Consider the following 25,388-nt stretch of genomic DNA (forward strand, 5'->3'; position numbering starts at 1 on the left):
TAGTCTGATATTTATCGACTGATAAACTGGGCAGAGAAGTGGCAGATGCAATTCAACTCCAACAAGTATGAGGTGATGGATTTGGGAGTCCAATCAGTGAAAGATTAACATAGAGAATGACAGTTCCCTCAGGAGTACAGAGAAACAAAAGAGACCTTAGTGTGCAATTCTATATATTGCAGGTAGACAGGGTGGTGAAGAAGGTATACAGGCTGCTTGTCTTCATCAGTCCAGTATAAAACTTAGCAGCAAGGAAATCTTGTTACAAATTTGTAGAACGTTGGTTAGGCCACAGATATGATATTGGGCAGTTCTAGTCGCAACACTTATGGAAGAATGTGATTGCCCTGGAGAGGGTGCAGAGGAGATTCATGAGTTTTTTTTTAAAAATTGGGCAAGGCAAAGCAGTAAGGTCAGTGGAAGTACAGATCTGATGAGGTGAAGATGGGGGTCCTGGTCCTGAGAAGCTGCTTAATTGTGCTAAGATAGAGAAAAAAATCTGAAATGCATCAAGGGATCTTCAGAAGGAAACCCTGAAGCACAAAGGAATTAAACTCTGAGCTAATGGGAGAGACACTCCAACCAGAGATGGAGAAACATGACTGAAATCCATTAAGCTGGGTTCAAGATCAGCTCATAAGAACTACCACTGGTGTGATTTTTTGTGAGGAGCAAGTGCTGTTAAGATCAGTTCCACAAAAGAAAGATTGTATTCATCAACATATAGCAGATGTAAGACCAGGTGGCCAGAAAGAAAACCTAGAGATGTGCTAGAGTTCACGGAGTCACTGAAAAGTGAATATGACTATAATAAGGCATACAACGAGTACCAGACAAAAAAGTAAGAAAGTAGATTTGAAACCAAAATCACATTACAAAGAATCAGAACAAGCCTCTTCCAGAGTGTCATGAATGTTCTAACTGAGCATACGAGATAGGAAGTGACATGATCAAGCTTTGCAGAAATCTCAGCAAAGTGGTGATGATAACAAGAAAATAGCTGAGCACCTGGAGACAATCACTGGAAGACATGGATATAAGGAGAATAGCCCCCATTTATGTAATGCTGCTTTGAGTTTAGGGAAGAGAATCAGTGAAGTTAGAAAGATTATGCATGAAGATTCAGAGAAAATGTGAGTAGTGGAAGGTACCTAGAATCATTGGTGACAGAAAATGGAAACATAGAAATGGAAATTAGGCAACAAATTAGTTAGATTTGGAATAACTGGAAGTCATGCAATCGTGAATTAGAGAAACACTGCTGAAACTGAAAGGACAATCTACAAGATATTTGAGAGATCAGCCTTGGGAAAGAAACTTGGATAACACCAAAAAGTGAGGAGCAATGATGGATAAAAATAGCATATGGTTATTAAGGTGGATATATGGAGATTCAAGGAAGTAAGTGAGAAAGCAACACATAGGGATGAAGATAACAAAGTGTGGAGCTGGATGAACACAGCAGGCCAAGCAGCATCTCAGGAGCACAAAAGCTGATGTTTCGGGCCTAGACCCTTCATCAGAAAGGGGGATGGGGAGATGGAACTGGAATAAATAGGGAGAGAGGGGGAGGTGGACCGAAGATGGAGAGAAAATGAGACAGGTAGAAAGGAGAGTATCTCAGGAGCACAAAAGCTGACGTTTCGGGCCTAGACCCTTCATCAGAGAGGGTCTCTGATGAAGGATCTAGGCCCAAAACATCAGCTTTTGTGCTCCTGAGATGCTGCTTGGCCTGCTGTGTTCATCCAGCTCCACACTTTGCTATCTTGGATTCTCCAGCATCTGCAGTTCCCATTATCACGTAGGGATGAAGGACCATGCAAACATATAAAAACACAGAAATAAACCATTCAGCCTGATAATCACTGATCTATTACATATCCTTCTAACTCAGTCAACTTTCCAATTCACTTGCCTCATTATAAATATATGTCTGCTTTGAAAATACAGAATGACCCAACTCATCCAATGTCTTTGAAAGTAGTGTTACAGGGCCACACTATTTTCAAACAAAAACTAATCTCTGTCTTTTAAGGATGATCCCCAGTTTAGAAAAAAAACAGTCTCTATTTCAAAGCTGACCCACAAGAGGAAATATCTTTTCCACCTTCACCTTGTCAAGACCGATCAGAATCTTATAAAGTTCAATTAAGTCACCCTTCACTTTACTCAACTCCACTTTTCACTCCATTTATTCTAACACAATTCATTTATTCCAGGCAATCTAGTAAAACTTCTCCAAACTGTTTCTAATGCACTTTTCATCCTTCCTGAAAAAAATAACTACGTAGTGTTCAAAGGTAATATCCCCAAGACCCTGTATAACAGAAGTATAACATCTTTAGTTTTATGATGAATTATCATGATTAAGAAAAATTAGCCCTCTTGAGCATGTGACATATCTGCATTCTAATATGATATTAGAATTATTTAATTCAAATACTAGAACACCCGAATCCTTTTGCACTGCAGAATTCTGCAGTCAATCCACATTAGAGGAGATAACTATGGAAACCAGAGAAAGAGTATCAAAAAAGACATGAAAGTGACACAATCATCCATTTTTAGAGAAAGGAGGAGGGAACTATGTTCAGGTGAGTAATAGAGATGTGATTTCCAGCTGGAAAGAAAAGAGGAAGGCTTTAGAGTAATTGGAATGGCCCAATGGTGGGATATTAAACAAATGGGGGTCTAAGCAGAATAGGTGACTGTCAGGATGAGCGAGACGGTGAAGTAACAATGTTATAATGATCCCACGGTAAAAAGACTGATGAGAAATATTATAAGATTCATGGGAGCATTGTCAATCAAAATCATTTGGCCATGGAAGGAAACATGAGGGCCAATAATCAAATGTTGGTCAGAGTGATAAGTCTTAAGCATCATCTCAAGTGGAGAGAGAGAAGTCAGTTCTGAAGATGGAATTGTAGCGTTTTATTCAAAGAAAACTGATGACATGGATGCCGGTGATAAGGTACATTAAGTGAAGAATGCACAAAAAGTTTTCAATTGGAAGAAGAGTTCATCAAGAGTTGTAAGGCAGGAGGAGGTTACAGCACTAGGGAGGAAGATAAGGATAAGTAGGTGGGATGATATCATTAACTGAAACCTGACAAAGCAGAGGGCAAACAACTTCAGTGTTTTCTGTTCTACATTGTCAGCTAGTACATACTTACATCCCTTTTGGATGGCAGTCCTTATAACAGTATTGAGTCCTTTCAAATGATCTAAAGAAAGGAAGACAAAACTTTGTTTCTATAAACAAAAAAAAGTTATCTTTCCATCTTTTCCAGTTTCATTATGAATATCACTTCAAACTGTAAATAAACTGTGCAATTCTAATCACAGCCTCAAATAGGCTGTTCGATGGGCACTTTACCCCTTGTTTTAGACATCCACTTACTTCATTATTGCACACATCAGCACATTGCAATCTCCAGATAATGCACTATAGTTAATAACCAAGCAATTTAAAAACATCCTAAACCCACAGCTTCCTCCAACTAGGTAATCAAAGTCAATAGGCATCTTTATCTTAGTTTCAAGTCACGTAATATGTTGACTTAAGATAACAAAGTGTGGAGCTGGATGAACACAGCAGGCCCAGCAGCATCTCAGGAGCACAAACGCTGACGTTTCGGGCCTAGACCCTTCATCAGAGAGAGGCTCTCTCTGATGAAGGGTCTAGGCCCGAAACGTCAGCGTTTGTGCTCCTGAGATGCTGCTTGGCCTGCCGTGTTCATTCAGCTCCACACTTTGTTATCTTGGATTCTCCAGCATCTGCAGTTCCTATTATCACTAATATGTTGACTTGACTTTCCTTCATTTCAGAGTCAAAATGCAGCACCTGCTGACAATTCTGGTTTAGTACCATACAGACTACAGCACTTCAAGAGGAAAATCCACAACTGCCTTCTAAAAAAGAAACTGAAAATGGGTAATAAAAGCCGCTCTTGGTAATGAACTACGTCAAATGACTAAAGCTTTTTGGAAAAAAGAAATTCTCAAGTTACCTGGGTGAGATTGCCATTATAGATTTGGTCATGTGCTATGAATTGATAGCCATTAAGAATGAAGGTTGCCTTAATTCATGTTAAATAACAACATTACAGCAATTCAAAAACCATATTTTCAGTTCATTACTTTGGGTTGAATTCAACCTCAGGCTCGACTGTTGAAAGTTGGCAGTAGTAACTCATCTATATTCAATTTTAATTATTTGTGCATACCTGCTTCACATTTTTCCCAATTGATTTCTGCATTAATTGGTATTTCCTCCATTAAGCCTCATTGGGAAAGCTATCCATATCCATTCACTCTAGTTCCTACAGGGAACATGATTAATCAAGAGATTCTCATTCCTGAAAGCTTCACTTTGATCAGCAATTACTGCGGTGAATGGTAATAATAGTCCTTTTATCTATTACTCAGTTCCTAAGACAGGAAGCCTGAGTTCAAGTTTCATCTGGTCCAGAGGTACACAATAACATTCTTGATCAAGTTGATTAGAAAGTATCTATCTATCACGCAGTTGCAGAAGACTTCTTGAGTGAGTGGAATCCGAGAATCTTATGTTTGATACCTTTGCACATCATTCAATGTTATATGGCTAAATCACACAAGAACATTTTGAAACCTTCATTTTTCATCTCTGCAGAATGAATTATTCTTTAGTCTCTGGCTATATTAAGAATAAATTATGATTTACATAATTACCCAAAACCTAGAGTCAAGTTAAATTTCTGTAATACCTGATGGCTCTTTTCACTGTGATGGTTGTGTATAGCTGTCAATGGCATTTGTAATCTCATTTGAAGCTGAGTTTTATAGGGCAGGATTAATCTATATATTCATTGAAAGCCAGACATGGATGCAGGCTACGTCTCTCAATTCACTGATGTGTTTTATGAGTTGTCTTGTGACATTTTCAGCTGCACTCCTAAGTGGGCAGAAAAGGCACTGATCCAAATTTGGTGGGAACCTTTCAACGCATGCAGGTAAGGTTCTAAATGCAAATTCTACGCAGTATAATTTCATGCAAGGCATTTTTCTGAATAGGACGCAACAATAAACTATCCACAGAGCTATTCCAACAATGAATTGCATCAGAGAGAGACAAAATTCAAAAAAGTGTTTCTTTTTTTCTTTTGTTTCCTTGCGGGGTCAAGAGGATTTGGAGTGCTCCTCTGGGAAATTGAATACTGGGAATGTTTTGTAATGGGTGATCCGTGCGAAACTCTGTTTTACATCATTGTTCAAGTCAAATTTTTAACCTATATGTTTCCTTAAGCAGAAGAAAGCTGTCCTTCTCTTCCAGAAATTGATACTTTTCAGAAGAGTAGTAATTGCTGTTCACAGGTCCTATTTAAAACAATGGTAAGCTAATTTCATACTGAAACTTAAATATTTCAGTTTCTATTGAAATGCTGTAAAACGCCAGAAACACAATTTGCTCAAATAACATAAAGTAATTGCAAAATTGATAAAGATGAAAAAGATGTTCAACCTCACCTATAGATTATAATGTGACTGGGTATAGTTGTAATACCATATTCATTTCCCTGGTTGGTGAATGAGAAAAATGGGTGGGGCAGCATGGTGCATCAGTGGTTAACACTATTGCCTCATAGCACCAGGGACCGAGGTTTGATTTCAGCTGCGGGCGGCCGTCTGTGTGGAGTTTGCACATTTGACCCGTGTCTGTATGGGTCTCCTCAGGGTGCTCTAGTTTCCTACTGCATTCCTAAAATGTGTAGGTTAGGTGGATTAGCAGTGCTAATTTGCCCATTGTGTCTGGAGGTGAGTAGGGTAGGTGGATTAGCCACGGGAAATGCAGATTACAGGGATAGGGCAGGGGCATGGGTCTGAGTACAATGCATTTCAGAGGTTTGGTGTGGACTCGATGGGCTGAATGGCCTGCTTCCATATGGTAGGGATCTGTAAAAAAGTAGCATTTTACCCAATCTTTATCCACGAGAGTTTGATTGTTTTGTAATGCAATTAATATTCCATAAGTCACAAAAAACTGAAAATTTACAGTGCATCACTCCCCCCACATGCTGTCACATTTTTTTTAAAAGAGGTCACAGAATATTAATATTGGAGAGATGCATTTTTTTAAATCCAAGATGATTGCCAGTTGTACTAGAAGGGCATTGAGAATCTGTTTACTTTCGCAGCACGTAAATTGCACAGTATAAGACGTGAAATAGAATGGTATTAATGAGCAGATAATGGTCATTGCAGATTAAGAGTTTTTTTAAAACAAATCTCTAATCCAGACAAACATGTACAATGGATTGGACAGAAAGATTTCTGTCATTAAAATTTTTTCTGAGCATAAACAAAAGGATACTGGGAGCTAGAATATAACAAGTTGCTTCAATCTTCCATATGCATTTCATAATACATGTACAATATTTGAATAATTCACAATTCAGTAATCAGTGATGCTTGAATTCATTTATTTCATTAGCACAAGTGAAAGTGAAAAGGGAAGCTTTTTATTCAATGAATCATTAAAAAGGGTAAGACACTGAAGTGGCAGCATGTTAAGAATCGGTAGTATGTGCTTCTGTCAGTGAGATCAAGGGCATTTTTGACCTTTCATTAACCTAATCATTTAATATCTGCTGATATTGTTATGGGCGTAGGTGTGAGAGAATAGCCAAACCTTGGTGCCACAGCAAATGTATGCATTGCATTTCAGCAGGAAGTTTCCACTTCAATCTCAGTTTTGTTGACTCAGAAGGTAATAGTTAAAGGCCACAATTGACTGTGAAGTGGGGAGTTAATTGCACTTCAAAGATTATTAAATGAGTATTTGTGTAATGTTATATGTCACAGTGATGCCAGATCACATGAGACTGGAACCGAGGGCTAAAGATTCTCGAGGAATGTCCTGTCTCACCTTTCTTTGTATACTGTTATGTTCAATAAAGCCTTTTAATGTTCATTCAGCTGGACTGTAGTCTGTCTTTTATGCAAAGGTCCCTTACAACTGATGCCAATATTCCTGGGGTAGGCAGGGAAGATTGAACTAGCATTGCCTGACCTGACAGCTGTATGTGAAATGACCGGTGTTGTAAAATGGTGCATTGTGAACTGTTGAATGCGTGATCATAATCAGTGGTGATGTTTGTCTTGGAGTAGCGTCTGAGACTCCCTGACAAAATTTTGTAAACCCATGGACACTGAGCCAAATTTATCAGAGATTAGCTGTAACCTGAGATACTGTGTCCAAACTGGGCTAATTTTAATTCTGTGCAGGCAAATGTGTTTGAGTCAGTTATAATCTTACTGGTGTGATAGGGTGAAATGCTGTAAGCAGATGGTCAGCGTGAGCGGAAGAAAACTGATGATCGAAAAAAAAAGAATAAGGAAAAGCCTACATATATTGTTTTTCATGCCGTGTAATGAAATGAGTCAGAAACATACAGCATGGAAACGGACCCTTCAGCCCACTTCATCCACGCTGACCAGATATCCTAAGCTAATTTAGTCCCATTTGCCAGCATTTAGCCCATATCTTTCTAAATACTTCCTATTCATGTACCCGTCCAGATGCCTTTTAAGTGTTGTCATTGTACCAGCCTCTACCACTTCATCTGGCAGCACATTCCATACATGCACGACTCTCTGCATGACAAAGTTACCTCTTAGAACCCTTTTGCATCTTTCCTCTCCCTCTTTAAGCCTAAGCCCTCTAGCTCTGGACTCCCCTCCCCTGGGATAAAGAACTTGTCTATTCACCCTACCCACACCCCTCGTGATTTTACAAAACTCTCTAAGATTACGCTTCAGCCTCCAGTGCTGTAGGGAATATGGCCCCAGACTATTTAGCCTCTCCCTATAGCTCAAATCTTCCAAACATGGAAAAATTCTTGTACATCTTTTCTGAACTCTTTCAAGTTTAATAACATCTTTACTATAGAAAGGAGACCAAGCCTGAACACAATATTCCAAAAATGGCCTTACCAATGTCCTATACGGCCATAACATGATATGATAACACCTATACTCAAATCACTGACCAATAAAGGCAAGTGTACCAAACACCTTCTTCACTACCCCATCTAGCTGTGATTTCATCTTCAAGGAACGATGAAGCTGAAACCCAAGGTCTTTCTTTGGCAGTACTCTACAAAACCCTCCCATTAAGTGTATCAGTCTTGCCTTACCAAAAATGCTACCCCGACATTTTTCTAAATTAAATTCCAACTGCCTCTCTTCGGCTGATCGGCTCATCCAATCAAAGTCCCATTGTACTTTAGGATAAACTTTTTCACTGTCCACTACACCATCACTTTTTTGGTGTCATCCGCAAACTTATTAACCATTCCTCCTCTGTTCACATCCAAATTATTTAAATAAAACACAAGAAGCAGTAGACCCAGCACCAATCTGTGAGGCACACCGCTGATCACTGTCCTCCAGTCTGAAAAACAACCTTTCACTACTACCGTCTGTCTCTTACCTTTGAGCCAATTTTGTATCCAACTGACTAGTTGCACTGGATTCCATATGATGTAATCTTGCTAACCAGTCTACCATGTGAAATCTTGTCAAATACCTTGCTGAAGTCTGTGCATGACAACATCCACTGCTCTGACTTCATCAGTCTTCTTCGTCACTTCTTCAAAAAAAATCAAGTTAGTGAGACATTATTTCCCATGCACAAAGCTATTTGATTATCTTCAATCAGTCCTTGTTTTTTCAAATACTTATAGATTCTGCCCCCCAGAATTCCCTAAAACAACTTAGTTACCAATGATGTCAGGATCACCTTTTCTTATCACCTTTATTATTTAATGACACCACATAGCCATCCCCAGTCTTCCAGCACCTCATTCATGGCTATTGATGACACAATTATCTCAGTAAGGATCCCAGAAATTACTGTCCTAGCTTCCCACAAAGTTCTGGTATACTCCTGATCAGGTCCCAGGGATTTACGCACTTTTATGTATTTTAAGACATCCAGCACCACTACCTCTGAAATATGGACACATTTTAGGATATAGTTTCCATATCTTTCTCCACAGTAAATAATGGCATGAAATACTCATTTAATATCTCACCTGTCTCCTGTAATTCCACAAATAAATGGTGTTGTTGATCTTTAAGTGTATTTCTAACACAGTTTCATTGTCCGTGACCAAAGAAAAGAGACAAAAGAATTCAAATGATTTAGTAATAGTCCTTTGAAATATACCACCCTTTTCAAAATTATCTTAAAGCTTTAATGGGTTTTGGGTGTTGCTAGTGAGGCCATTGTGAGTACCTGAGGAGTGGCAAATAACATTGAACATTGTCCCATCATCAGCAAACATGCCTACCTGACCATATGATGAAAGGATGTTTTCTGATTAATTAAAGTAAGCTGATTGAGTTAAAGACACAACTCTGAGAATCACCATTCGCCTGCAAACAACTATGTTCCTTCATATAATGGTAGGTAGGTATATCTTCAAAAATGGCTGACCTTTCAACTTGATTCCCTTCGACTTCAGTTCTGGTCAGATCCTTTGACAGTCTCAGGGAAAGTCATCCTCAGCACATCTCTGTCATTCCATTCTTTTATTTTTAATTGGACAGAGGCTGTTTGAGGTTTGCATATTAGTGGCCCTGGCAGAATGCTCAGTAAAAGCATCCAGGTCCTGGACTGAATCAGGTTGCATCTCTAGGCTATCCAAGTTCTTTCCTATCATGCATTCATTTTGAACATACCTGGACGCTTATCACATCTCTGCTTTTTTGTGTCTTGCTCCTCAGCCAGAGATACCAAGCTCAGAGTTCTACTGTATTGCCAGCAATCCTCAATCAAATGGTTGGTAGTGTTAAGTTGGGAGTCCCAACCCTCCATAATGTGCAAAGGCAGCCTTTGAAACTAGTCCAGGGGTTTGGACATGGTCACTCACCACTTCGAGATGAGAGTCAGTGTTCTCAACAGTTTTGAAGAGCTGAATCTCTTTTTATAAATTCATCCACAGGATGAGATCCACTTTGGCTTTGAGTCTGGAGCCACATGTAGACGAGACCAGGGAAGGATAGCGGTTCCCTTCCCCAAAGGACATTAGTGAACCAGACGGATTTTTGTAAAAATTGACAGCAAATTCATGGTCATAATTAGACACTTACTTCAAGATGGAGTCAGAGTCACACAGCATAGAAACAGACCCTTCAATCCAAATTACCCAAGTGGAAAACAAAATAGAAATTGCTGAAAAAGTCCAGCAGATGTGACAGCATATGCGAAGGGAAAAACAGAGGTAACGTTTCGGGTCCAGTGACTAGTTTTCTCAAACAAAACAAATCCATTTGCCTGTGTTTGGCCCATATCCCTCTAAATTTTTCCTATTTGTAGACTTTTCCAAATGCCTCTAACACTGTTGTAACTGTACCTGCCTCTACCACATCTTCTGGTAGATCATTCCAAAAATGCACCACTCTCTTTGAAAAAAGTTGCCCCTCAGACACATTATAAATCTTTCTCCTCTCACCTTAAACCTATGCTCTCTAGTTCTAACCTCTCCCATCCTAGGGAAAAGATTATTGCTATTTACCTTATCTATGCCCCTTATGATTTTCTAAACCTCTTAAGATCACCTCTCAACATCCTGTGCTCCAGTGAACAAGTCCTAGCCTATCTAACCTCTCCTAATGACTCAAACCCTTTGGTCCTGATAAAATCCTCATAAATCTTTCCTACACCCTTTCTAATTTAGTAACATTGTCCATATAGCAGCATGACCAGAACCATACACAGTACTCCAAAAGTGGCCTACCAATATCCTGAACAGCTGCAATATGATGTCCCAACTTCTATGCTTGGAGTTATGATCAATGAAGGCAAGTGTACAAAAGGCTGCCTTTACCACCCAGTCTATTTGTGACACCACTTTCATGGAACTATTTTTATCAAATTCAAATTCCACCAGCTGTTTGTGGCTAGTGTCCATGGGAAAACGATGCCAAATGAGAGAGCACAACCCGCAAACAATTCCACTTCCTACATGGATGCCTCAGGAACCAGGTATTACCATGCAGTGTGAAGTACAAGCCACTCATCAACAACTCACAGGCCCTGAAAACAGCAGAACAAAACAGCTGCAAGATGGTAAGGGTACTGATAAACGACACACTCAACTGGCTCCTCAAATACATCAGAGAAATTACACACCAATAAATGTTATTCCAGGAAGCTACCAATCAAGACTGGACAACCGACATGGAACGACCCATTAACATCAGCCAACAGACCACAAGAGCCAAGAAAAGACAGACCCTGCAAGACTAGCTAGCCACACTTACCCACAAAAGCGACAACAACGGAACCGACACATGGATAAGGAACCCCCCCTACAAGAAATTGACAGATGCGGAAACAGCCGTTCTCACCCGGGGACTGAACTATAACTACAGAGATGCCAACAAAATGGAATGCTACACTGGAAGCCACCCTCAAGTCCAAAAGTATCAACTAAGAAGCACAACAAACTGTAAGACAGATGGTAGTCTCGACACTAACCAGAAAGAAGGAACTCAACACCCTCAACACATGGGAAAGACAAGCCCTGGACAGATTAAAGACTGACAAGAACATGACTCTACTACCTGCAGACAAAGGGCACACGGCAGTGATAATGAATAAAAGGGACTACATCTTCAAAGCACAAGTACTGCTCGCCAACAAGAACACATTGACCAGTACAAACAGACGCGACACCAAAACTAGGCAACAAAATCCTATACAAGCTACAAAGACTTAAACAAACAGGACGGATCATCGAAACAGCCTTCTTCACAGTGAAGCCCGAAGGAAACAACACACCCCGGTTCTATGGTCTTCCTAAAGTGCACAAACTTTCTAAAGTCCCCTCCGACCCACAGTCTCCCTACCAGACACTCCATTGCGCAGATTAACCAGAGAACTACAAAGGAGACTCAAGCACCTAGTCAACAAATCACACTACTCCATCCACTCAGCCCAAGAATTCCTCAACTCCATTAAAGACATAAAGATAGAGGACAAAGAGACCATGATATCATTTGATGTCACCGCCTTATTCAAGTCAATAGACATACCAATAGCAAGGGAACAATGACAACACTACTTGAACAAGAACACGACCACAGTGAAACCATCTCCAAGGACAACATGCTTAAACTACTGGACCTATGCCTGACCACCCACTTCACCTTCAACGGCCAAACACAAACAAATCAATGGGACACCCATGGGATTGCCTGTTTCCGGACTCGTAGCAGAAGCAGTGATGCAAAGACTGGAAAGGACTGCCCTTCCGCAAATCCACCCTAAAGTATGGATACGCTAGATAGATGACACCTTTGTGATCATTAAATGGACCAAATTAGAAGAGACACACAAACTCATAAACAACACCCTCACCGGAAAAAAAATTCTCCAGAGAGGAGGAGAAGAACAAGCAACTCCCATTCCTGGATGTCATGGTAGAGCGCAAGACAAATCGGGAACTGCAAACAAAAGTGCACTGAAAAGTCACACACACACAGACCAGGTATTGAACTTCAATAGTAACCATCCCAACACACACAAACGAAGCTGTGTGCAAACACTATTTCAAAGAACAACAACACACTGCAGCAACATGGAGCTACCCAAGAGGAGGAGGAATGCCTCTTCCAAGTGTTCAAGGATAATGGATATCTAAAGAACTGGGTCAGGAGATGCCTACAAGAACAGCACCAGAAAGATTCTACACACCCTGACACACATATCACACTACCCTACATCAGGAACGCGTCAGAACTCACCACAAGACTTCTATGACCGCTGGGCATCAGAGTAGCACACAAACCCACATCAATCCTACAACAAGTGCTCACCTGAACTAAAGCCCACTCCCCGCCATGGACAGGACCAATGTCATCTACAAGATCCCCTGCAGAGACTGAGAGAAACTCTACATCAGACAGACAGGAAGGAAACTAACAACAAGTGTACATGAACACCAATTGGCTACAAAAAGACACGACCAATAATCACTCATCTCAATCCACATGGACAAGGAGAACCACGACTTTGACTGGGACAACACCAAGATCCTGGGGCAGGCTAGGCAGAGACAAGCACGGGAATTCCTGGAAGCATGGCACTCCACAAAGCAGGCTATTAATAAACACATTGAACTCGACCCCATATACATTCCACTACAGAGGAAACCTGGAAGTGAGGCAATCCATCGCAACGGACTGCAGAGTTTAAAATCCAGGCTGGAAAATATACTGACGCTTCATCAGAGGCTGCACTGACGATGTTACCCAGCATGGTAACAAAACGCCTGCCGAATAACAAACCAGCTCGGCGAGCCAACCAATCTCAACACCCACAACCTGAGCTACAAACCTACTCCAAAACCTTAGATTCTAAAGACGCTATTTACTCCATAATACCCTGGCACATCTGCCTATTGTTCCTAACACCTCATCTTCCCAAGACATCTTCTTACAGAATCTCAGGATGCGTAAAACATAGATTTTCTTTACTTTCCAAGGTGTACTAGGTGAAACCGTGTTCTACATGTAATTTTTTCAATCTGATTGATTGTGCTTGGTGCTTGCAATTTGAACTCCATAATGGAAAAGCCTAATTTGGGCTATTAGCTGCTTTGTAGTAAACATCTGAACAATATATAGTGAAGACTCTGACCTTCTGGTTGCTTGCCTTTTTAATCTTTCACCTTGTTATCTTGCTCACATTTCTATCCTTAGCTTGTTAAAGTGTTCCAGAGAAACCTAGTTCCCACTTGAGGAACAGCATCTCATCATCTAATTGGGGGCAGCATGGAGGCTCACTGGTTAGCACTACTGCCTCACAGCACCAGGGACTCATGTTCAATTCCACTCTTTTTTCAAACTCCACACAGCTAGTTGCCCTTCTCCCTCTTCAGTGTGGGTTTCCTTCAGGTGCCCAGGTTTCCTCCCACAGTTCAAAGATGTGCAGGTTAGGTGTATTGGCAATGGGAAATGTCAGGTTGTAGGGATGACGTAGAGGGGTGGGTCTGGGTGGGAAGCTCCAATGACGGTCAGTTTGGCTGAATGGCCTTCCACACTCTAGGGATTCTATGATTTTGGCTCTGTTCATTTGTAATGAAGAGTCACATCAGGCCAAAAATGATAACTCTTTTTCTGCAGATCTGCCAAACTTTTCCAGCCCCTTTCAATTTTGTTTTAAAGAAATAATTTAGGACCTATTTAATTTGGACAGTAAATTGCTAATGGGTAGTAATAAAAGCAATATACCGTGGACACTGGAAATTGTAATAAAAACAAAGTAGCTACGGCAGAATGTGTGTAGAGGGAAACAGACTCAACATTTACAGTTCAATGTGCCTTTTCTCTGTACACTCCTGAATTTCTCCAGCACTTAGTTTTTGTTGTGGAACATTAGTTATAATTGTATGATATTTTTAAACATATATACAATCTTATTATCTCCTGCTGTTCACTGATTATTATGTTAATATTTTTAGTGTTGTGTACTGACTGAACAAGTGAATTAAAGGTGATAGCGCTGTTTAAATTCTGCTAAGTTCAATATTAATTTAAAATATCCATGGGATAAATACATGGCTGCTTGTTATGACAATTAGGAACAATGTCTGGAAGACTAATTAGTACTTAATATAAAACAAATCTTTAATAATATTACTTAAATCTAAATTTATTTTACATCTTTGTATGTTGAAAGAGAATATTCATCATCACAGTTTGATTTTCCCCCCACCGGTAAAAGTTTTAGGTTTCTTCAACTCTCTGCTTTCAGCACAGTGGAATCTGTAATCACCAGGTTCCATCAAGAGAGGATAACATAACATCAGCTTGTCACACTATCTGAACAAATGACTGATTTTATTTCTCAGTTGTATGAGTAAATATTGCTGATTTAAAGGTGGAATTAACATTTTTTTTGCAACAATGGAACAGTGGATATTTAAGTTTAAACTGGGGGAAGACACAGCTTTCAGGGATAGCCAGCTCTAGCTGGCGTACAGTGGCTCAGCATCAGTACTGCTGCCTTACAGAACCGGAGACACAAGTTCAATTCCATCCTCGGATGACTGAGTGGAGTTTGCATATTCTCCGTGTCTGCATGAGCTTCCTCCGAGTATTCCGGTTTCCTTCCACAGTCCACAGATGTTCAGGTTAGGTGGATTGGCCTCAAGAGTTAACTACGGTAATTTTGTGTCACAGGGGTAGGGTAAGGGGTTGGGTCTAGGTGGAATGCTCTTCAGAGCGTCGGTGCAGACTCGATGGGCCAATTGGTCTCTTTCCACACTATAAAGGTTCTGTGGTGAATGCAAAGTTTGCACTCTGATAAGCTGTTGTAAAAGTATATAAACAGTAACTTATGCACCATGTAATTAGATACAAAGGCAGAGCATTTCCTTTTCAAATCCATTGGCTTTCTGAAGGATTTTACTGGTACATATCTTATATCAGTAGGATTTTAATGGTATGTGTCATCTTTCAGATGATAGTCATGTATGATTCACTCAATTTGTGTCACCAGGCATCCATCTGGGTCAAAAGAAGAAATTTATCATTGAGTTAACAGAATCTTTGAATAGTGGCGGCAATCTGCTGTTCAAAATGTTCATTCATTATTAATGAAATCAAGAATCACCATGGCTGCTCCTCCAGAACATGGAAAGTGAAATAGCAATCACCTGTTGATACCTTTTGACTGTGAGCATAAGTTGTCTAAGAGCCACTATAAAAGTAAAGAAGTAATTTTACACAGAACCTAAGGTTATATGATAAACAGTCTCCACTTGAAATATTAACCTGTTCTTATTTCTGTGTCAAGATTGACCCTCTGACAAATTCTAGCATTTTTTCATTCTTATTGTAATAATAGAACCATCCAGCAAATTTGCAAGAAATTGAAGCCTCCACTCGGTATTGAACAGTTGATTGAAAGTAACTTGAATCAACTGGCATTTTTAAAATCACTAGATAGTCAACAGGTACTCGGGATACAATCTCTAGGGTACTCCCTATTAAACAGTCATCCATCCAGCCTGACTCTAGGTGACCATACAGAAGCAAAAGGACAGGAAAATAAAAACACCTGTTTCTCCTGTATGATATCTTTGCTGAACTGATAGATGTACATAAATGATATTATCAGGTTTGAATTTTCACCTCAGAGAAGGGGAAAAAGCTAAGGGTTCTTTTTGGTTTCCACTCAGAGGCCTGATTTCAACAGGAAGCTGGGTGAAGTTAAAATTTTCTAGGCGCTTGATTTGTGAATGAGTTTCCTGTCAATTGAGATCAATTAAAGGCCTTCCAGTTTCAAGGGAAGCACCCTGTTGCTACACAATAAAGTAATTGGGATGTATCCCAACAAGAATGCGTTATCTCAGCCACTTCTTAAAAATCAACTTTTTTTTTAAAATGGACCATTAAAAGGAGCCAGGCCAGGAGGGAAGGGAGAAGGTGATGGAGATGGAGGTGTCCCTTCATCTTCATGAATTGTACATATTAAAAGGGACTATTTATACGGCAGGGAAGTAATCACTGATAGTCAATCCTGACCTTTTCGTCTGAACCTGCCTGGAGGTGGCTCGTTTTTGTTGGGTTACTATACCTCTTGGCCTCTGGCATACCAAACTCTTTCTTCTAGTGGAGCTAGAGTCTCTCCCACTTTACAGTACTGTAATTATTTTAACCCATCTTTGTGTTACAGGTTACTGAATAAAGCACTCTGTAGTGTGGTTTTCACAATTAATCTCTTTCCATGTGTCTGCTTATGTTAATCAGTTACATTACCATCATTTTCACATTCCATTCTACTAATGAAGCAACAAATCCAGAAAATTCTCTTCCAGTTCTGAATTGTTCAATGAGGGTTACCATCCCTCCGATACAGCCCCTATAGTATCCTCAATGTTTCAATGAGACCATATCTCATTCTTCTAAATGCTAATGAATAGAATCCCAACCCGCTCGACCTTTCCTCATAAGACAGTTCCGTCATCCTAGAAGTTCTCTCAACGTTTTTTAAAAAATATACTTTATTCATAGAATATACAAAAAGTAAAACATATTTATACACCTACCCAGTCAAGCTAGCCGCTCCGGGTTACTCAGAGGTTACGTACACCAACTAAAAGAAAAAAACAAAACAAAGAAAAACCCCGGCAGTTGTCTCTCCACACTGTCCCCTTTGGCCCCCTGACAAGTTGGGGAAGGCGCCAGCTGGGCCCAGTTGCTGAATAGGGCTCCTGTTACATTGAGGCTGAGGGGTCTCATACAGTGGTCTTTCCCCACCGTGCCTTGGAGGTGGCTGCCCGAAGTTTTATCGCGCCCATCAGCACGTAGTCCTGGACCTTGGAATGCGCCAGTCTGCAACACTTGGTCAGGGTCAGTTCTTTCAGCTGGAAGACCAAGAAGTTGCGGGCAGACCAAAGAGTGTCTTTCACCGCATTGATGGTCCTCCAGGCGCAGTTGATGTTGGTCTCGGTATGCGTCCCAGGAAACAGCCCGTAGAGCACGAAGTCCCGTGCCACGGAGCCCCAGCAGTTCTCTGAACTTTTTTTTTTATTTAAAAAAAATATATTTTATTCATAGAATGTACAAAAAATAAAACATTTATACACCTACCCAGTCATGCAAGCCGCTCCGGGTTACCCAGGGGGTACGTACACCAACTAAAGGAAAAAACAAAACAAAGAAAAAAACAAAACAAAGAAAAATACCCCGGCAGCCGTTTCCCTGCACAGTCCCCGTTGGCCTCCTGACCAGTTGGGGAAGGCGCCAGCTGGGCCCAGTTACCAGATAGGGCCCTTGTTTCTATTCTGGACAAGGGGTTTCACACCGTGGTCTTTCCCCACCACGCCTTGGCAGCAGCTGCCCCAAGCTTTAGTGGGTTCCTCAGCACATAGTCCTGGACCTTGGAGTGCGCCAGTCTGCAACACTCGGTCGGGGTCAGTTCTTTCAGCTGGAAGGCCAGCAAGTTGCGGGCAGACCAAAGAGCGTCTTTCACCACATTGATGGTCCTCCAGGTGCAGTTGATGTTAGTCTTGGTGTGTGTCCCGGGAAACAGCCCATAGAGCATGGAGTCCCATGTCATGGAGCCCTCGCAGTTCTCTGAACTGCTTCTGGCACAGGTGTACTCATTCTTAATTGCATCTTTAGTGAGTTGAAAACTGTGTTTAGTACTCTTCAGTACTAATCCACTTGACAGTTGGAACAAACTTTCTCTACTTTCATATTACCTATTTTCCTTGCAATAATGGCCAATATTCCATCTGCCTTCCGAATTGCTCAAATGCTAACTTTGTGATTCATGTAAAAGTACACCCATGTCTCTCTGCATCATTCATTTGTGATGTCCCATTAATTAAATAATATCTCTGTTCCACCATGATAGGTGGGTCATAAGAAGCCATAGCATTTGTCTTGTGTACACTGTCATTAGATTTTACATCCTTGCTAATCATTGACCATAAGCCCCTCAGCTGTTGAGTTTAAAATCTGCAACATTAACAAAGATAGTGTCAAGAATGCAGCAGTTAACTGCACTTCACCCACTGTAAAATTACAACAATGGGTTCATTGGAGAATGCTATCGTAGGTACACTGTTGTGTTTGCTACATGAACACGCAGACCATAAAAAATGCAACTTTCATAACAGTACGAATGATAGCTGGAGGCTCCCAAATCAAATTGCAGTTGAAACTTAAACACCTAGATGATTCTTGGGACATACCACCAGTGAATCCAAAAAAATCTTGCAAATCCAATTGCAGGTTAGATGCCCCATATCAATATCTAATCTTGAGTCAATTACCACACTGACCACAACCAAATACACTGACCATAACCAGTGTGTCTTAATCAGACCTGAGAATGGGCCACATTGTTCACATGCTTCACACAAGATTTCAAAAAAGGGCTCTTGAAACTAGCCCTCCACTCTGAGCTTTTGTCAGGACAAATGGTTACCATGAGGCCAGAGGAAACATCTCAAGGGTGCCCTTAAAGCTTCTCTGAATAAATTCTACCTTCCATTTTGTCTCTTAGGAATCTTTTGCCCACAACCACTTGAACTGAACTGGAAAAGAAGCATTACAAGGGTGCCATCCATCTCAAACATCTCCAACAGACTCAGGTGGAAGCCAAGTTCAAACAGAGGAAGGGCTGCTTGAGGTTTCACATGTTTCAACCATTGACCAGCTGTTCCACTTGTGACAGGGTGTTCTGGACTACTTAATCACCTCAGGCCCCACAACTATGAATAGAAGGAAAGTCATCATTAATTTTGAGGGAGTGCTTACATAGGGCATGATTGGGGATGGCTAATTGGTCCTGATATCTCAAGGCCCAGTCAAAGGGATGAATGCATTGATTAACATGTGCTCTTTTTTTTCCAGCAGTCGTAATTGTATCTTGTGGCACAAGTGGGGTTGCTGATCTGCCAGCCCTGTGGTTGGATAGCAGCCCCAGGCAAAGCAACCTAATTGGCTGACCAATCTCTCAATGCCGCCTAGGAATCTGCCTGATGTAGTGTTGACTCCTGTTTTCCAGCCCCACGAGTGAACCAATAGTCCACTCAGTAAAGTCCTGGCCAATGTCAATATTTTAAACAATGTTAAGATGTTATAAATTGCTCTGGACTGAAAAGATTAATCACACTGTCCTGATTGTAATTAACTAATAGAATATGAGGTCCCTGATTGAACCAGGTTAACAGCCCCAATCAGGGACCCCTGGCTGACAGATATAAACAGGGATGTCAGGTGGTTCTGTTCACTCTGGTACAGCTTCCTTAGAGCCAGCTCTAAGTTAAGTACTATCCTCACATAAATAAAAGGGTGACTTGGTGACGGGATACTGGCCTCTGTGGAGGTACTTAATCCAATTATCCTTGTGAGAATGAAAATCCAATAAAGATGAAGCCGCTAAAAAAGCTGACAGAGGGATGGCTCGACTCTATTAAGATTTATAACTTTTTTCTAAAACAACTTAACTTGACCTAAGTAATGCTAAATCAGCAAATTTAGTTGAAACTAAACCCACTAATGAATAGCTAAATAAATCAATAGATCCTGCAATAATGAGAAATGTTAAATGTTCACCATTTCAAGTCATTTCTGTAAAATTAATATCTTACTTATACAATTATCTGTCTAAATGTCTCTTTCCTCTTTTTTCTTTGTCTTTTTTTTAGATCTATCAACCCTTGTCCTTAACTAAGCTTTTTGGTCAATAGTTCTATTAACTTCTAAAATGGTTCAGTGACAAGTTTCATTTTGTAATTATTCTTGTGACTTGTTTTGGAATGTTCTACAACGCGGAAGGAAAGATCTTGTGATGCAATGGGTAGCATTCCTGCTTCTGAACTGAAGTCTCTGGAGCCAAGTCCCACTCCTGATCCTGATGGCCAAATCAGGTGTGTCCATAATGTGGGTAAACAGGTCATTGTTTTAGTAAACATGTCCAAAAATATAAAAATTACAAGAGAAATTGTTGATCATTGTTGGTACAATCAGTTTCAATTGCCTTTTTACTTTACTCCAGTGCAACATTCTCCTGGTATCCTAGCCACCTTTTTGATTGTAATATGAAGACACTGGGCTTCCCTCCCGGTGCATTCAGATTTCACATTATGACAGGTTTAGGAGGTAGAAACAATCTCCCAAACACTAGTAAAATCCAGCACCCAGAAGCTTTTATTCATTCTTTGTTATATTATCTCTAAGATCGCAACCAAACTGAAAGATTGGAATCTTGATCCATATTTGATTTCAGAACATATATATTCATTTGATGAAGGTGAGCATTGCTGACAAGACCAGCAATTTATCCCTGACTTCCCTTGAAGATGTTGGTAGCTTTCTTGGGCTGCTGTAGTCCATCTGATGTAAAGCCATCCACAGTGCTGTTTGAGACTTTGATCCAGTGCATGGAGCAGTGACGTTATATTTCCAAGTCAGCATTGTCTACAGCTAAGAGAGGAAATTGCTAATGGGCAACACAGTGCCTGCAAATATCACCTTGTCCTTCGAGGTGCTAGAGGTTACAGGAACAGAAGGTAATGTTGTAAGAAGAGGTTTGGCAAGTTGCTGCTGTGAATCTTGTTGGTGATACCCACTATGGCAATGCAGCCATGCTGGAGCATCCTGGTTGTGGGTACAGTGGTTTTGGAGCACAAGCCTTCTGTACAATTGTGACGGGCCATCGACTTCACAATGCATTCAGCCATTTTTTGACTACTTATGATAAAACCAAGGTGGGCCAGACCATGCCAAGGATTCGACATTGAGAATTTGGGGAATTTGGCTAATAGGTATGATCCTGAAAAAAAATTAAGCTGGTAAAGAAGAAAAAACAATTAACAACATGAATAACCTGTTTGACTTTTTGCACTATGTCTCTGTCTCTGTACCCTTGCTTCTCTGCCTGTCAAAAGAATGAAAAAAAATCCAACACTGTTCATTTCTGAAGAAATCATTCTGGACTTAAAGCACTAACTCTGTTTCTCTCTCGATAGATGCTGCCAGAACAGCTGAGTTTCCACAGCATTCTGTGTTTGTTTCAGACATACAGCAGCTGCAGTATTTTGCTTTCATTCCCAGAGGATTAGCCTAGCCTTGTCCAGTAACAGAGCCAATACTTCACCATTCTCCTTGCTGTTATCTGGGCCCCACAACATGGCTAAGAGTGAGCTCTTAAATCCTGCATTCAGCTCTAAGTAAGGGAACATATTTGACAGATAACATCTGACATCTAAAGTGCTGCTCGACTGCTTTCAACACATTGTAGAAAATGCATCGATAATGTCAAAGAAACCTGATGCTATCGCTATATAAACTTCAACAGTACTCTGATCTACCAGGAGGACTATGCAACTAATTAAGCTGAAACCAGGATTCACTATGATGGGTGAGATAGTCCTACATAAAGATAAAGGTAATTTCTGCAGTACTGGCAGTTTATAAAGCATTGAAATTTAAAGTTGGTACAATAGATGTGATTCTTATCTTGATTGAATGAGAGGTCAGTCTAATTTTATTTAAATTAAGAGGTGTCTGGCAAATAAAGTCTTTATTTCGTAGTCAAATTGAACATAATTATTTCCGTAAGATTTGATGCAAGCATTTTTTCTTGTGGATCTAGTTGATAGCCCAATGAAGTCAAGTGATGCAGTTAAGTAGCACATTGCACTTTTGTATCTGGGTAATAGATTTGAGTCTGATTCCTGCTATGAGCATTTGCTTCTTGTGTTGGCTGGAGTGCAGAATTTTGGATAATCAACTCTTTGGAATTTCTGTGACTAATTAACTGGCTAAATTTCTGAATGTGATTAAAGTCTCTGTAGTATAATGCAGCAACTTGCAAGAGAATAGCTGATGAGGTGGCATGATTAACATCAGAACTTTTAACACTCATTGTATGGATACAAAAAAATTGTTAAAATTGTCAAGAAGACCTACCAAACTGGTTTGTCAGAGGATGCTGTTAGAAGGGTCAAAACATTTAAAAGTGTTATATTTTAATTGAAAAAAAAATTGCAATGTTTGAAGCAAAAGATTGATTGCTGGTGCACAGTGTCAGTGACACACGTGGGAGGATCTGCCTTAAGAATCCTGCTGTAAGATTGATTGCACAACCATCTATTATCACAGTCCTGAGGAAGTGTTACTCAACCTGAAACATTAACTCTGATTTCTCTCCACAGATGCTGCAAGACCTCCTGAGTTTGTCCAGCTATTTCTGAGTTGCAGCTTCTGCAGTTCTTTCTGTTTTTTTATCTATTATCGCAGTGCAGTGTCTACCATATCACAGTTTGTTCGAGAATCATAAGTAGTATAGATTTTTTGGGAGTGACAATGCTTATTGTTACAGGCTTCATTTAGTTGCAAGTACTTAAATGTACTAAATGAATTTTTTTTTAGGAATGCCTTTTTTTCAATATAACTGTCTGAAACGAACATGTCAAACTTTTATTTTACTTCAAATAAATGTGCCCAGATGGTGGAGGAGTGAGTTTGGCATCATCAGTATCATAGCAAAAGTGAGTCACTGGAGGCACGAGTTGGCATGGATGGAACATGGAAAATTTCAGGAAGGTGGAGTGTGAGGAGTGAGGGCTAGAGGCATTGGTTTTCACATTAATTTGTTGTGCTACTTCATCGTAATATTAGTGCACCCCAGACAAACCATCCTTGTAGGCTGCCTCTACTCTTGACATCCGGAGCTCTTATTCTGGGGTTATGTAGCCCATCTCCCAGGTAGACCCAGAAATCTGAACTTCTGGCCACATTTTCTTTGCCAGATTGCTTCAGAGAGCCAGCTAAAATCCCATTTCTGCTTTTGGGTCATGGATTGAGTGTGATAACCTGCAAAGAATCATGGGTATCAATGGGATATTGACTCAAAGTTGCCACAATAAGCTCACCTTTTCGAGTCTGACTTTCTCTCATCTTTCCAAGGAAGAAGCTTAGGTCATGCAAAGCTTAAGTCTGACAAGCCAGACCCTATGTTGCAAAGGATACTGACACATTTAGAGATGTGTGAACAACAGTACAGGAACATTGTAATAAAGAGAAAACTTGCTCTCGTTAACAAAATGTGGAGGTGGATGAACACAGCAGGCCAAGCAGCATCTTAGGAGCACAAAAGCTGATTGATGAAGGGCCTAGGCCTGAAATGTCAGCTTTTGTGCTCCTAAGATGCTGCTTGGTCTGCTGTGTACATCCAGTTCCACACTTTGTTATCTCGGATTCTCCAGCATCTGCAGTTCTCATTACCTTGAAAACTTGCCCTTGTGCTGTAATTGAGTTGGCCAATAGATTCCTAAAGAAATCTTGCAACCTGAATCGACCAAAAGAGGCAGTACTCCTTTTAATTCCACATATTGCAGATCACTGTGGATATAGACACAGCACCCTCCTCCAACCCCCTCAAGTTCCCCATTTCATGATGACCCAGAAAGCAGGATCTACAATACCAGTACAGTATCAGAGTGTGATAAATGATGTTCAAGCTAAAATGCAATTAACATTGGAAGGCTCAACTAGATCCTGCACGTTACCTGCTAAGGCAAATGAAGACTAAGGTCCAAGACTTCTGGCCTTAGATCTTCAGGTTCTCTCATATCAATCACATTGTCCATGTAGGCTTCTAGTCCCACTTTCTCTGATCCAATGGGGTACTCTGAATATCAATAACTCAAGGCAGTTCTAGTAACAGAATATACCAAACCATACGACAGAAAATGTTGCCCTGCATTGCTTACAATCACAAGTGAACTCATTTATGTGGACTTGCCTGCAGATCAGACCAGGTGATCAGCTTGCTCCATGTTACTTTTCAGTTATTGCTCAACTGATTTCCCATGTGGGCTAAATTGTTGCTATGAGGCAAGCTGTTTTATATACTTTTCCCTGGGAGAAACTTCGCAATCTGCACTCTTGACAATATTCAGTCTCAAAAAAAAAAATCAGTTTGACAACTGGCAAGCAACACAAACACATACAATTTTACAATAGTCCTCCCCGGACTGACCTATCCCCTCCCTACTTCCCTAACTACACTCACCTCCACTGGCTCCATCCCCACCTCTTTTACTTATCTGTCTCCTCTCCACCTATCTTCTCCTCTATCCATCTTCAATCCGCCTCCCCCTCTCTCCCTATTTATTTCAGAACCCTCTCCCCCTCCCCCATTTCTGATGAAGGGTCTAGGCCCGAAACGTCAGCTTTTCTGCTCCTGAGATGCTGCTTGGCCTGCTGTGTTCATCCAGCTCCACACTTTGTTATCTCAGACTCTCCAGCATCTGCAGTTCCTATTATCTCTGATACAATTTTACAATGTTGATTTAATCAGCTGACTCATTGAGATTTGCTGGTGTCTCCTTGAGAAGACACTTACCTCTTTGTTTTAATGATTTTTGACAAAGAACTTGTGTTTACCGTTCACCACTTTTACATCATCTATACTATGCTACATAATGGTTATAGAGAAGCGGGATGGCCAAACCCCTCTGAAATTTAAACCAAAACACAAGCCCAATCTATTATGATGAGAGTAGAGGTTCCCATCTAATAATTGCATGCCATGGAACACACAGAGATGCCCACCATTCCCCTTGTAATATGTTGAAAGTTCTTTAAAAAAAAAGCTTTCCCTGATATCCACTTTATAAGAAACAGACAACTATTTATTTATTTAACCCTAACAATGAACAAATCGAAAGAAATACTAACAAACCAAACAATTTACCACTAAGTACTGACTGTTCTCTAACTGAACTAAATTCTAATGGAATGCTATTGGCATAAACAAGTCCCATTTATGTAAAATCGATTAAAAAGAAAATAATAAATTTAAA

This window comes from Stegostoma tigrinum, chromosome 1 (assembly GCF_030684315.1).
Source record: "Stegostoma tigrinum isolate sSteTig4 chromosome 1, sSteTig4.hap1, whole genome shotgun sequence".
NCBI lineage: Eukaryota > Metazoa > Chordata > Chondrichthyes > Orectolobiformes > Stegostomatidae > Stegostoma > Stegostoma tigrinum.